General features: G+C 49.3%; 2 pseudogenes; both read right to left on the bottom strand.

Moving 5' to 3' along the window:
- Positions 1-586: 586 nt before the first annotated feature.
- Positions 587-5,185, bottom strand: LOC131831291 (histo-blood group ABO system transferase 1-like; annotated as a pseudogene).
- Positions 5,186-8,246: 3,061 nt separating this feature from the next.
- On the bottom strand, positions 8,247-9,978 carry LOC131832733 (keratin, type II cytoskeletal 8-like; annotated as a pseudogene).
- Between the last annotated feature and the right edge of the window lie 1,095 nt (positions 9,979-11,073).

Raw genomic sequence — 11,073 nt, 5'->3', positions numbered from 1 at the left:
CAGATGAGGGTACGAGTGCAGACCCACTGGTAGGCACCAAGGGATCCCAACAGGATGCACATCCAGACGTACCCAGTGCCCACATTTCACAAACACCGGCACAGAAATAGGCATTGAAAAACAAGGCAGGGAGCACCTGGGGGGGCCTGTTGTTGAAGTGTCTGCCTTCAGCTCAGGTCAGGATCCCAGGGTGTCAGGATCGAGTCCTGCATTGGGCTCCCTGAGGAGGGAGCCTGCTTCTCCCACTACTGCCAACCCCCTGCTTGTATTCTTTCTCTCTGTCAAATAAAGAAATAAATCTTTTTAAAAAATTACAATATTTGCCCATCACTGACACAGAAAAACACCTGGCATGAAGTTGGAGCCCTTCACAGCCTTGAATGACCCAGAAGTGATCAAAATGGAGTGACCACAAAGAAAGGCCCTTGGGCATCCAGGCAGGTCTCCTCTGTGCGGGTGTTGGGGGCGGGTTCTGGATGTGGCTGAGTGGGCAGTGCTCCACAGTTTCTCCAGAAGGGACAGGGAAAGGAACATGCTCTGACAGCTCTGCCAACGGCAGTCCCCTGCTGGAAGCGGGTGCAACCCCTCACGAGTCCTGGATGTCCTGGTGATTATTGGGCACAGCCACAAATTTCAGCTTCTTCATGACCTGGGGCCAGCCCAGCCATAGCAGGTCCCACAGGTGCTCCGGGGAAAGCACCTTGGTGGGCTTATGTTCTAGCAGGTACCTCTTCAGGTAGCTCTCATTGTGCCACACGTCCTCGAACCCAGTGGCCTGATAGACCACCATCACCTGGTGATAGGCGGAGGTCAGCTGGAGAACCTCGACTACCGACTCCTCCCAAAAGCCTCCTGTGCAGTAGAAGTCACTCTCTTCTCTGGCAATGTAGGCCCAGGAATGCGGCCGGTGCTCCTAGGTGAAGAAATCATGGGTTACCCTGAAGAAACCAGGGTGCAGGGTGCCAAGAGGGGGGACAGGAACTCTATGCCCATGTGGTAGCTGAACTTCATGGCCATGTTCACACACACCAAGTATTCCACCTCGTAGAGGAAGCACTGCTGGGAGAAGTTCCTGATAATCTCCATGGGCTGCATGGACACATCCTGCCAGCACGGGCTGAGGGATCCTTGAGATGACCCAGGAGTGCGCCGGGCATGACTACAGGCAAGTGTCCTGGCCCCTCAGAGTCTCTGGAAGGTGGGCTAGTGATAGCATTGACTTTCAGGATTGACACAGAGTGGGGGGCATGAGAGTCTGAGGGTTGCAGGACACACAAGTGTGCGGTCCTACTGCGGGGACACACGTGGCATGGCCACTGGCTGGTCTGTGAGAACATAGTAGGTTGAACCTGTGTCCCACTAGAAGTGCTTCTCCGCTGACTGCAGGAACAGTTCCAGAAAGACCACCTATCTACAGGGACAGGGAACAGGGTGGGATGGGTCACTGCCATGAGGCTGGTGGCAGGACCCCACAGCTGTTCCAACTAACATACTACTCTTTTGTTACAGTTTGGAGGTGGGGATACTAGTGGAGGTTCTATTGTGTAGGGACTGGGGGGCATATGAGAAATCTCCATCTCCCCCTCAGCTCTGGTGTGATTCTTACATTACTCTAAAAAAAAAAATCTTATTAAAAAAAAAAAGGTGTGGAAAAGGTAAATAGCAGAACAACAAATTATAAATGATTTATTTTTGCTGTAAGAAATGACAAAAATTTGTTTATATGTTTAGAACACAATATGTATGGGGTATGAAAATGCTATCAAATTATGATAAGATGCAAAACATTGACCAGTCAGCCTCAAATGGAAAACACACACACACACACACACACACACACACACACACAAACACACTCCTGCCCAGTTAATTGTTGCACAGATTTTTAAAATGTCCACACATTAACTGATTTCATGAAACTTAAGTCTTAAAGGGACTGATTTCATAATCAGGGAGACTACATATGTGTGACTTTTGAAATTATTTCTCTATTTCAAACATATTTTGGAAGAAAACCTACTATAAACATTGGTTTAGTATTTGAGCTAGTGCATGGACATGAGTGTGGGAAACAGTGCGAGCCAGAGGCAAAGAAACAGGGGTGGGGGGAAGGCAGGGATTTATCTCAAAGCAGAAATGTAGGGGGCAGTTTGTGAAAGGAACTTAATGACTGCTTTGCTTTTGATTCCCTGTGTTATGCCTGGTAAAATTAAAAGTTCATCACATTTTAGTTCTTTACATTTTCTTACTTTTCTTAGAACTCACCATATTTCATTCCCATTGAGTCATCTGTACATTTGCCATACAGTTTCAAGTGAAAAAAAAAAAAATCTTCATTTAGGCCCTTGTTATGTTCTAGACCATGTGCTAAACAGTTGATATGCAAGGTTCTGTTAATTTTCATGAACATGTTGCAAAAGCAGTATTATTAAACTAATTTTGGATGGAGAAACTCAAGCTGAATCTGCATGTGAATTTTACCTATCGGACTCAGAGTTCATTTTACCTTAGTAATTGGTCTTTGCGAAGGCATTTTCCCCAAGTAGTGTGTTCTTCAGAAGATAAGGCCCAAGAAAAAAACATTCTATGGTCAAATCAGTATGAGAACCATAGTGCACTTTATCTCCTGGAAGACTCCCAGTGGCTTAGGATATCAAAGTCCCTGTGAAGTTCTGAAATAAAGAAATCCATTTCATGTTGTTTTTCCGAGTACTTCACAAACTTAAGTCGCTGTCAAAGAAGTGTGTGTGTGTAACATTTAACATTCCAGGACATATTTTGAGAAACTTTGTCTTAGAGTATACTGAGAGAGCCTTATTAATCTGAACTAAACTCATTTAGAATCCAGAAATATAAAGCTTCTTATAAGAGCTCAAATCTATGTTTGTCACAATGAGGGTCATGACTCGCTGGGTCATAAAAGCAACAAAGTCGATTCCGACCAGTACTGGAGCGGGGGACCCAGAAAACAATTAAGATAGAAAATACCAGAACTGTTGTGCGTAGCACGGACTGAATCATGAAAATTTTACTGGGTCACAATGCAAAGTACTTTTCTCTCTGTGGTCATGGCCCCAAATGTCCGAAGCCACTGTTCTCATGAAAGTCATATGAATTGCTTGTTGCACCATTTGTGATGACAGATGCTGGCACTTTGTAAAATTTAACACAAAAAGGACTAGTGTAATGCCATGGCTAAAGACAGTATTTGTTATTACTTCAAATAAGAATTTTTAGAGCTGAAATATCTCGTGGGGGAAAACCAAAATAGTTGGTGGCTTGTCAAGTTCAAACAGACCAAGCTGGGCCTAGAACCCTGGTTTTCTGACTGTACTTCCCTATTCTTTTACTTGTCAGTGTAAATTGATGTAGGTTTTACTCATAGAACATGAGGATTCTCTTTCTTTCTTTTTTCTTTACTTTTTTTTTTTTCTTAGATTTCATTTATTTGTCAGAGAGAGAGAGAGAGAGAGAGAAAGGCAGAGGAAGATGCAGGCTGCACTTAGCAAGGGGCAATGCAGGACTCATGGAAGGACCCCGGAATCCTGACCTGAGCCACCCAAGCATCCCAAAGATTATTATTACTTTTTTTTAAATGAATAAGAAAACTGGGTATAAAATTCAGCAGATCATTCCCGGATAGAAAGTCAAGGACTGGTTACAAACATGCTGAAGGGAAAAAGTAACTTAGCAGATTTCAGGGTTGGGGTCTAATTACAATTCCACCCCAAACTAACCTAATACCCTATTGGGGGTCTTTAGGTTATCTGGCCATTCCGGTATCCAGTTTCTGGATTGTACATATAAGCGTCCCCTACACATGACTTTGAAAAGACGTAGCAGATAACACACCGGTGACCGCAGAATCTTGCTAGGTGTAAGTTAAAGAGGCAACCCTTGAATAATGAATCAAAGATTAAGAAACCTCCAGACTCTGTGCCATTTTTAAAGAAGAAAAGGAACTATGATTTACCGAAGAATCCCTTAGCAAAATACTATCTTCTACACATTTTATCCTAGGGGGACCTTCTCAAGCCTCCAGCCGAAGCTCTGAGGATTAGATGAGCAGTTGTGCCTGATCGCCCCCATTTCATGGTCTGCTGTGGGGAGGGAGGACCCGAAACTGGTCAGAGGAGGGTGGAAATACATTCCTTTCCAGTCCTGGGCTCCCAGCCTCTGTCTCCCTCAGGAAGTGACCTGGGCTTGGATTCCTTCAGTGTCTTCGCATCTTCTGGGCTCTGGAAACCCAGGTTGGTGTCCTCTCCCGTCAGGAAGCTTCAGCCCCAGGGGGCAGAAATCATTTGATAACTTAATCTTGGAGGGAGGAAGAGACGCTGAGGCCTATGTGCTCCAGTAATACACGGAAGCATCAGGGCGAGTCAAGAACAGACGTGGTATCTTTCCAGAGTAATACAAATGAGGGAAGCATACCCAAGAACTGGAAGCGGACATGGACCACCCCCACAAAACGTGGTGGGCATCTGGGGGGCCTCTCAGGGTCCTGGGGCTCCCTCTGGGGAATCTCTTCCCGGGCTGGAAGGACGCTGGAGGTCCAAGGAGGTGAATGTCCTAAAGTCCGGGAGCGGCCCGTGGACCCTCCCCTTCCTATAATTAACTCATCGCGGGTCCCCCCAGGAGGGACCCGGGGCTTCCCCGGACCGCCCCCCTCCCCTAAGCCCGTCTGATGGGTGCAGGAGAGGACCTCGGAGCGGGGCCCCTCCGCTACAGGAGCCCCCACCTAGGCGGTTTCAAAGCCCGACCCGCCCTGGGGCCAACAGCCCGCAGGATCATCCGCTCCTCCCCACTCCCCGCCGTCCTCCTGCGCTGGCCGCGCCCGCCCCGGCCGTTCGGGCGGGCCAGGTGGGCGCGGGCTCCGGCCCCGCGTGACGTGGGCGCCGTGGTGGGAGGGGCCGCCCGGGGGGTGGGGGGGCGGTTCCGGCCGCCTTATTAGCGCCCGGCGCGTCGCGGGCAGCCAGCCGACCGCCGCAGCCAGAGCAGCAGGAGCCGCTCCGACCCGCTCCTCTTGCCTCCTCCACCAGCCTCCTCCTCCTCCTCTCTGGCTCCTCCCGTCCCCCCCTCTGCGCGAGCGGCGGAGTCGCCCTCTCGCTGCCTCTTTCCTTGGCTCCCGCTCACTCCTCTCGCTCGCCACGACCTCCCCCTTCTGTGCTCCCGGGCGCCCAAGCATTCTCTGCGCGAACCCCAGGAACCCGTGGTGCTTGAAAAGCCCAGGGAAAGCCGCCTCGGGTCGAGATAGTCGGAAGCGCGGGGTCCCTTCCCCTCTCCCGGCGCAGCCCGCGCCCGGCTCGCAGCCCCTTCTCGCTCCTGCACACTCGGTTTGGGAGGACGAGGTGAGAAGAAGTGGGAAGGACGCCGAGCCGAGGGGCCAGTCTCAGAGCTCAAATTTCATTTTCACTGAAGCAAATCACAGTTTTGTGTGTGTGTGTGTGTGTGTTTCGAGATTCTGCATTTTTTTTCTCCTTCCTTCCTTCCTTCCTTTCTTTCTTTCTTTCTTTTTTTTTTTAAGAAACTTATTTTGGGGGGTTTGCTCTGGGCATGGGCTTCGCCCAGTTGTTGAAAACTGAACTCGACTCGTGATGGTTCTCCCGTCACTCTGGTTGATAGCAGCCGCTCTGGTAGAGATTAGGACTTCAGCTGATGCACGAGTAAGTGGAAAATAATAACCATAAGAACTCAAACCCAACCTTTTCCCAAAAAGCTCCTCCCCTCTTTCCCCTCCTCGCTTCCCTCCTCCCCCCTCCCACCCTTCCCTGTTATCTTGGGCCTTCCGGAGCGGCGTCGGAGGGCTGGGCGCCGCCTGCGGGGTGTTCTGGGGGCGAGGGGGTGGGATGGCCGGGGTGGGTCGCGACTCCCACGCCGGGAGCCCCGGCTCGTCCCCCTAGCGCGCCCCCGCCTCCCGCCGTTGCGGCCTGCGTCACGATTCCTGACGACAAAGTGCAGCCAACTCGCATCCTCGCCGGCCGGTCTGGGCTTCCCGGTTCCGGAGGGCGGTCTGGGCGCTTGAATCCGGACGCGGCACCCGGGATCCCCGCGCTGCGGCCGCCCGCCTCGGGTTCGCGGCGCTTCCTCTCCTCCGCACCGACGCACCACGTTTTCGGGCGGCGGGAGGCGGGGGTTTCAGGAAGTCCCCGGGCCCGCAGGGAGCGATCCGGCCGACCCGCGCTGGGAGCACGGCGGCCGGGCTGGGGTTCGGCCGTTGGGGCCGGGGGCGGGGTCGCTCGCTGCCCTGCGTTTTCCTGGACGAAAGCCTGGCGGCGCCGCCGCGTTCCTCCCCTCCCCTTCCGCACGGCCCCTCCTCCTTGAAAGCGAAGTCCAGCGCGGCTCCTCCGCTCCGCGGCCCAGCCCCACGCTTTGGAGACTCCCGGCGAAGCCCGACGCTCTCGGAGAGTCCTGGCGAAGGCTCGCGGGCCCGGCCCCGCCGTCTGCTGTAAACCCCATCCGCTCAGGGCCGGTGGGACTTGGGGCACGGACTTTTCCTGTGAGGAGTTGTAGCTTCTCTGGTCGGCCCGGTTCTGACCGTAGGTTCAAAAGTAGAAGATTGCCTGGTCTATTCTTGACCTCAAATCTGATCTGTCAGGCCCCCTTTTAGGTTTCTTTTCACGCCGATGAATACAGAGGCTTTCTTGGCTAATCCGCACCCAGTATCTGAGTTTTAAGAAAAGAATACGGAATGCATTTATTTTTGCTAGCTTTATAAATATTAAAATTAAAACGGCGAAACAACTCCCCGTTCCAAACTGTTATTAATTGGCTCATTCTCTTACTGCAAGAACCTACAAACCAAGGCGCAGCCTTTAGGCACCAGTCCCCATCTCCGGCATCTCCTGATTAGCTCCTGAAAAGCGTTAATGGTAGAAATAAAACGTACAAGGTGATAAGATGAAACCCAGTAACTGTATCTTTTTACTTTCCCCCTCCTTTACAGGCTGGTAATGAAGAAATGGTGCAAATAGGTAAGCCTTGTTCTCAGATATCTTTCTTATCTTGGTAGAAAGTAGAGAATGAAGTAAGCTAATTAAAATGTTTCTGAAATTTCTCCCATTGGTGGTTAAAAAAAAAAAATGTAGTTTAGGATCATCGCTGTTCTCCTCGTCTTTACGGAGGAGGGTCTCAGTTTTCTCAGAGTTAAAGGGAATAAAAATTCTGCCATTGGACTCGTAATGCGACAGTATTTTACTGTCCCTGGACAGTAGGAGGTAGTTGGAGGATGATGTAGAGTTTGGAAGAAGACGTGGAGATACATCAAATCAAATCAACTCGTGTTGCATAAGGACAAGCACATCTGATTAGAATGGGAGGCAAAGTGTAAGAATGCTACAAAGGAGTTTTCCAGCTTTGTATTAGCTTTTTTATGACTTCTCTTATTCCGTATGCTTTCCAGTAACTATCTGCTAAGGTGCTAAGGTGCAAGATATTGGTATTTTGCAAATAATGTTCAAAACTGCAGGATGTGGGAATTATTCCCATTTTATGGATGAGAACACTGAGGCTCAGAGAGGATAAGTGACTTGGAACAGGTCACTCCAAAGTCCACATGATCTTTTTTTTGGAAGCTATTTATAATAATATTTGTTCTGAGTTCAGTGACTGAAAGTCATCTAGCCAGAAGTCAAGCTCCATTCAAAGTCTTTTTATACACATTTAACTTGGATTACTTTAAAGATACATTTTTGTTTTGGCAGAGTATTAGTCTAAATGATGTATTTGTCAGATGATATTGTAAGGTCACCTTTGAAATGAAAAGTTTTGAATACCACAAGCATAGATACCTGTCATTGCTTGTGTGCGTTGCATGGGGCACCGTGTTAATTGCTTTGTGCGCATTGTGTCATCTACCTCTCACAAGCACACAGGAGGTAGAGACCCGGTTGTGTCTGTTTCAGATTTGGAAAAATGAGGCTTGGGAGGTTCTGCAGCTCCCAACTAGAGTGTATAGTGGAGAGCTGGGAGGATTCCATACTTGTAAACTAATGTAGGGACCCCAAGATGCAGGCCCAGAGCTGTCCATATGTAGCTGCCTCTCGTCATCTGTCCGTGTGCTCCCTTCCTGTGCAGGGTTTGGCATTGTTAGAACTCTTCTCCAAGTTTAGGCCTCCGTAGTAAGGTACAGAGGGGAGTACAGAGGGGACTGACCGAGAACTGCATAAAAGATGCAGTGTCTGCGAAGAGACATTTGTTATTTGTAGCTGATAACATTCAGTCATGAATATATATCATTTTTTTTTTTTTTGGATGGGCAGAGCCAGCTGAGACTTTATTTGGGACAAGACACTCAAATTGGCTTTTAGTTGGAGGCAAGGACAAGAAGGGGTACCCAGGGCAGCAGAACCGCCCCCAAGGGCAGGCTGAGGACTGGGGTTGAGTGAGTCTTAGGTGAGTCTCCTGTTCCCAATGCTTCCCTGCACAGCTCCTTCCCCCAAAGGCTCTATGGCAGCCATGAGAGCAGGGAGGCTGGGTGGGACCACAGTGGTTGTTCACTTGGACAGGACATCAGATGACTCGGACACCAGCTTCCCGTCACGGGTCTCAATCTTCTTCACCACCACAGCCTTGGAGGAGCTGCCATGGCTGAAGGACCCAGAGGGGCCAAAGCTGGACTGAAAGGAGCTCAGGCCATAGTTGAGGCTAGGGCTTGGGAGGGCCCCATAGGTCGAGCTCAGGCCACCTGAGAAGCCGCTGGTGGTCTTAGTATGGATACTCATGTTCTGCATCCCAGACTCCAGCCGGCTTTCCTCGCCTTCCAGCAGCTTGCAGTAGGTGGCAATCTCAATGTCCAGGGCCAACTTGACGTTCATGAGCTACTGGTACTCGCGCAGCTGCCGGGCCATGTCCTGCTTGGCTCGCTGCAGGGCGGCCTCCAGCTTGGCCACCTTGCCATTGGCATCCTTAATGGCCAGCTCCCCGCGCTGCTCAGCATCGGCAATGGCAGCCTCCAGGGCAGCCCTCTGGTTTTTGAGGGCCTCGATCTCAGCCTGGAGTCGGCTGATGCTCCGATTCATCTCAGAAATCTCCGTCTTCGTGCGACGGAGGTCATCCCTGTGCTTCCCAGCCAATGTCAGCAGCTCCTCGTACTTGATCTGGTACATGGTCTCAGCCTCAGCCCGGCTACGGTTAGTGATGTCCTCATACTGGGACTTGACCTTGGAGATGATGCCATCCAGGTCCAGGGAGCGGCTGTTGTCCATGGATAGGACCACAGACGTGTCCGAGATCTGGGACTGCAGCTCACGGATCTCTTCATACAGCTGCCTTAAGAAGTTGATCTTGTTGGTCAGCCCTTCCAGGCGGGACTCGAGTTCTACCTTGTTCATATAAGCTTCGTCCACATCCTTCTTGATGAGGACAAATTCATTCTCCATTTCTGCACACTCTTTGATCTCCTCCTCATATTTATTCTTGAAGTCCTCCACCAGCCCCTGCATGTTGCCAAGCTCCACCTCCAGCTTCTCCTGGCCCAGGGTGTCCAGCTGCCGCTGGAGGTTGCTGATGTAGCTCTCAAACATGTTGTCTATGTTGCTCCGCGTGGTCTTCTGCTGCTGTAGGAGGCTCCACTTGGTCTCCAGAACTTTGTTCTGCTGCTCCAGGTGCCTCACCTTGTCGATGAAGGAGGCAAATTTGTTGTTGAGGGTCTTGATCTGCTCCTTCTCCTGGGTGCGCACAGCTTGGATGTTGGGATCCACTGCCAGCTTAAGGGGGCTCAGCAGGCTCTGGTTCACTGAGACGGCCGTGATGCCCCCCATACCCCCGTAGCCTGACCACACTCATGCTGCTGTTAAGGCCCCCCTGGAAGCTGCCGCCCACCTGGGAGAAGGTGGACGAGCTCATGCGGGAGCCAGGCCCGCTGGTGTAGGAGCGGCTGCTGACGGCCCCGGGGGCCGGAGTTGGACACCTTGTAGGACTTCTGGGTCAACCTGACGGACATGGTGGAGGCCGGAGTGGAGGCTGGAGTAGAGGCGAGTAGGCTGAACCTGACAGAAGTTCCACAAGGGGCCAAGAAGCTGCTTCTAGGTAGGCATGAATATATATCTTTTAAAAGAAGTATTTTTAAAAAATCGTCAAACAAGTAGAAAAGAAAACTCTCTTCTTTTTTTATTGGTTAAGCATTTGATTACTTAAACATCCCACCTTTTTGATTTGTAAGTTAAAAAACTGTGTTAAGACGGCCCACCCTAGGGATGCCTGGGTGGCTTTGTTGGTTAAGTGTCCAACTCTTGATCTCAGCTCAGGTCTTGATCTCTGGGTTGTGAGTTTGAGGCCTGCAAAAAAAAAAAAAAAAGAATAAAGATTACCTATTCTTTCAAAGATTATCCGTTCTATAAAAAAGATTACCCATTCTATCAAAGGAATAAAATATGTGCTTTGATTAAATTTTCCGATAGTATCATCATGCTCTCCTGTAAGAGGCCCTGAGTTAGACTTTGGTGCAGTCCTTTTGTTAATATAAATACTTCAGTTGCATGTTTCTACAGAGAAAGAGGTGGTACAGGTCTGCTTAAATTTGATAGAGGAAGATGACCAGCAGTGTCGAAGACGGGATAGCAGGAGACTCTTAGATTGTGTTGCTGGAGATTTTCTTCCTCCCTAGTTCCTCTGCTATATAGAGTTTCTCTCTTTTATTACTGTCATTTTTATTTACCATTTTTCAAGTTGAGTGAAGAGAAGAAATGAAGATAAAAATAGGTTTGACATATGAGTATTGTGATAGTGAACATGTAGCTATCATTCGGCTTTGGGAATATAATCATTTATGTAGCTCTTAAAAGGGATTTAAAAATACATTTTAAGAAATTTGTGTATAGGAATGAGATTTCTTTCCTTTGTCCCTACATGTAAAGGTGTTGTTAACCTGAAAGTTGGGTAAAATGTCCTCTTCTATATATAATTAAGTAGTTTTTTTCCCAAGAATTAATTGAAAGTGGTTTTATGTAACTGCTTGGAGGTGCTATTTGATTAATGGTACGATTAGGAAAGATTAATAAGGCTTAATTATTTTTATTGGTCTCCAAATTGGATAGAGAGGAGTGCATGGTTCTGAATGACTTCTATAAAATCTCA

This window comes from Mustela lutreola, chromosome 5 (assembly GCF_030435805.1).
Source record: "Mustela lutreola isolate mMusLut2 chromosome 5, mMusLut2.pri, whole genome shotgun sequence".
NCBI lineage: Eukaryota > Metazoa > Chordata > Mammalia > Carnivora > Mustelidae > Mustela > Mustela lutreola.
The sequence above is the reverse complement of the archived record's forward strand: the minus strand, read 5'-3'. Positions and strand labels throughout refer to the sequence as shown.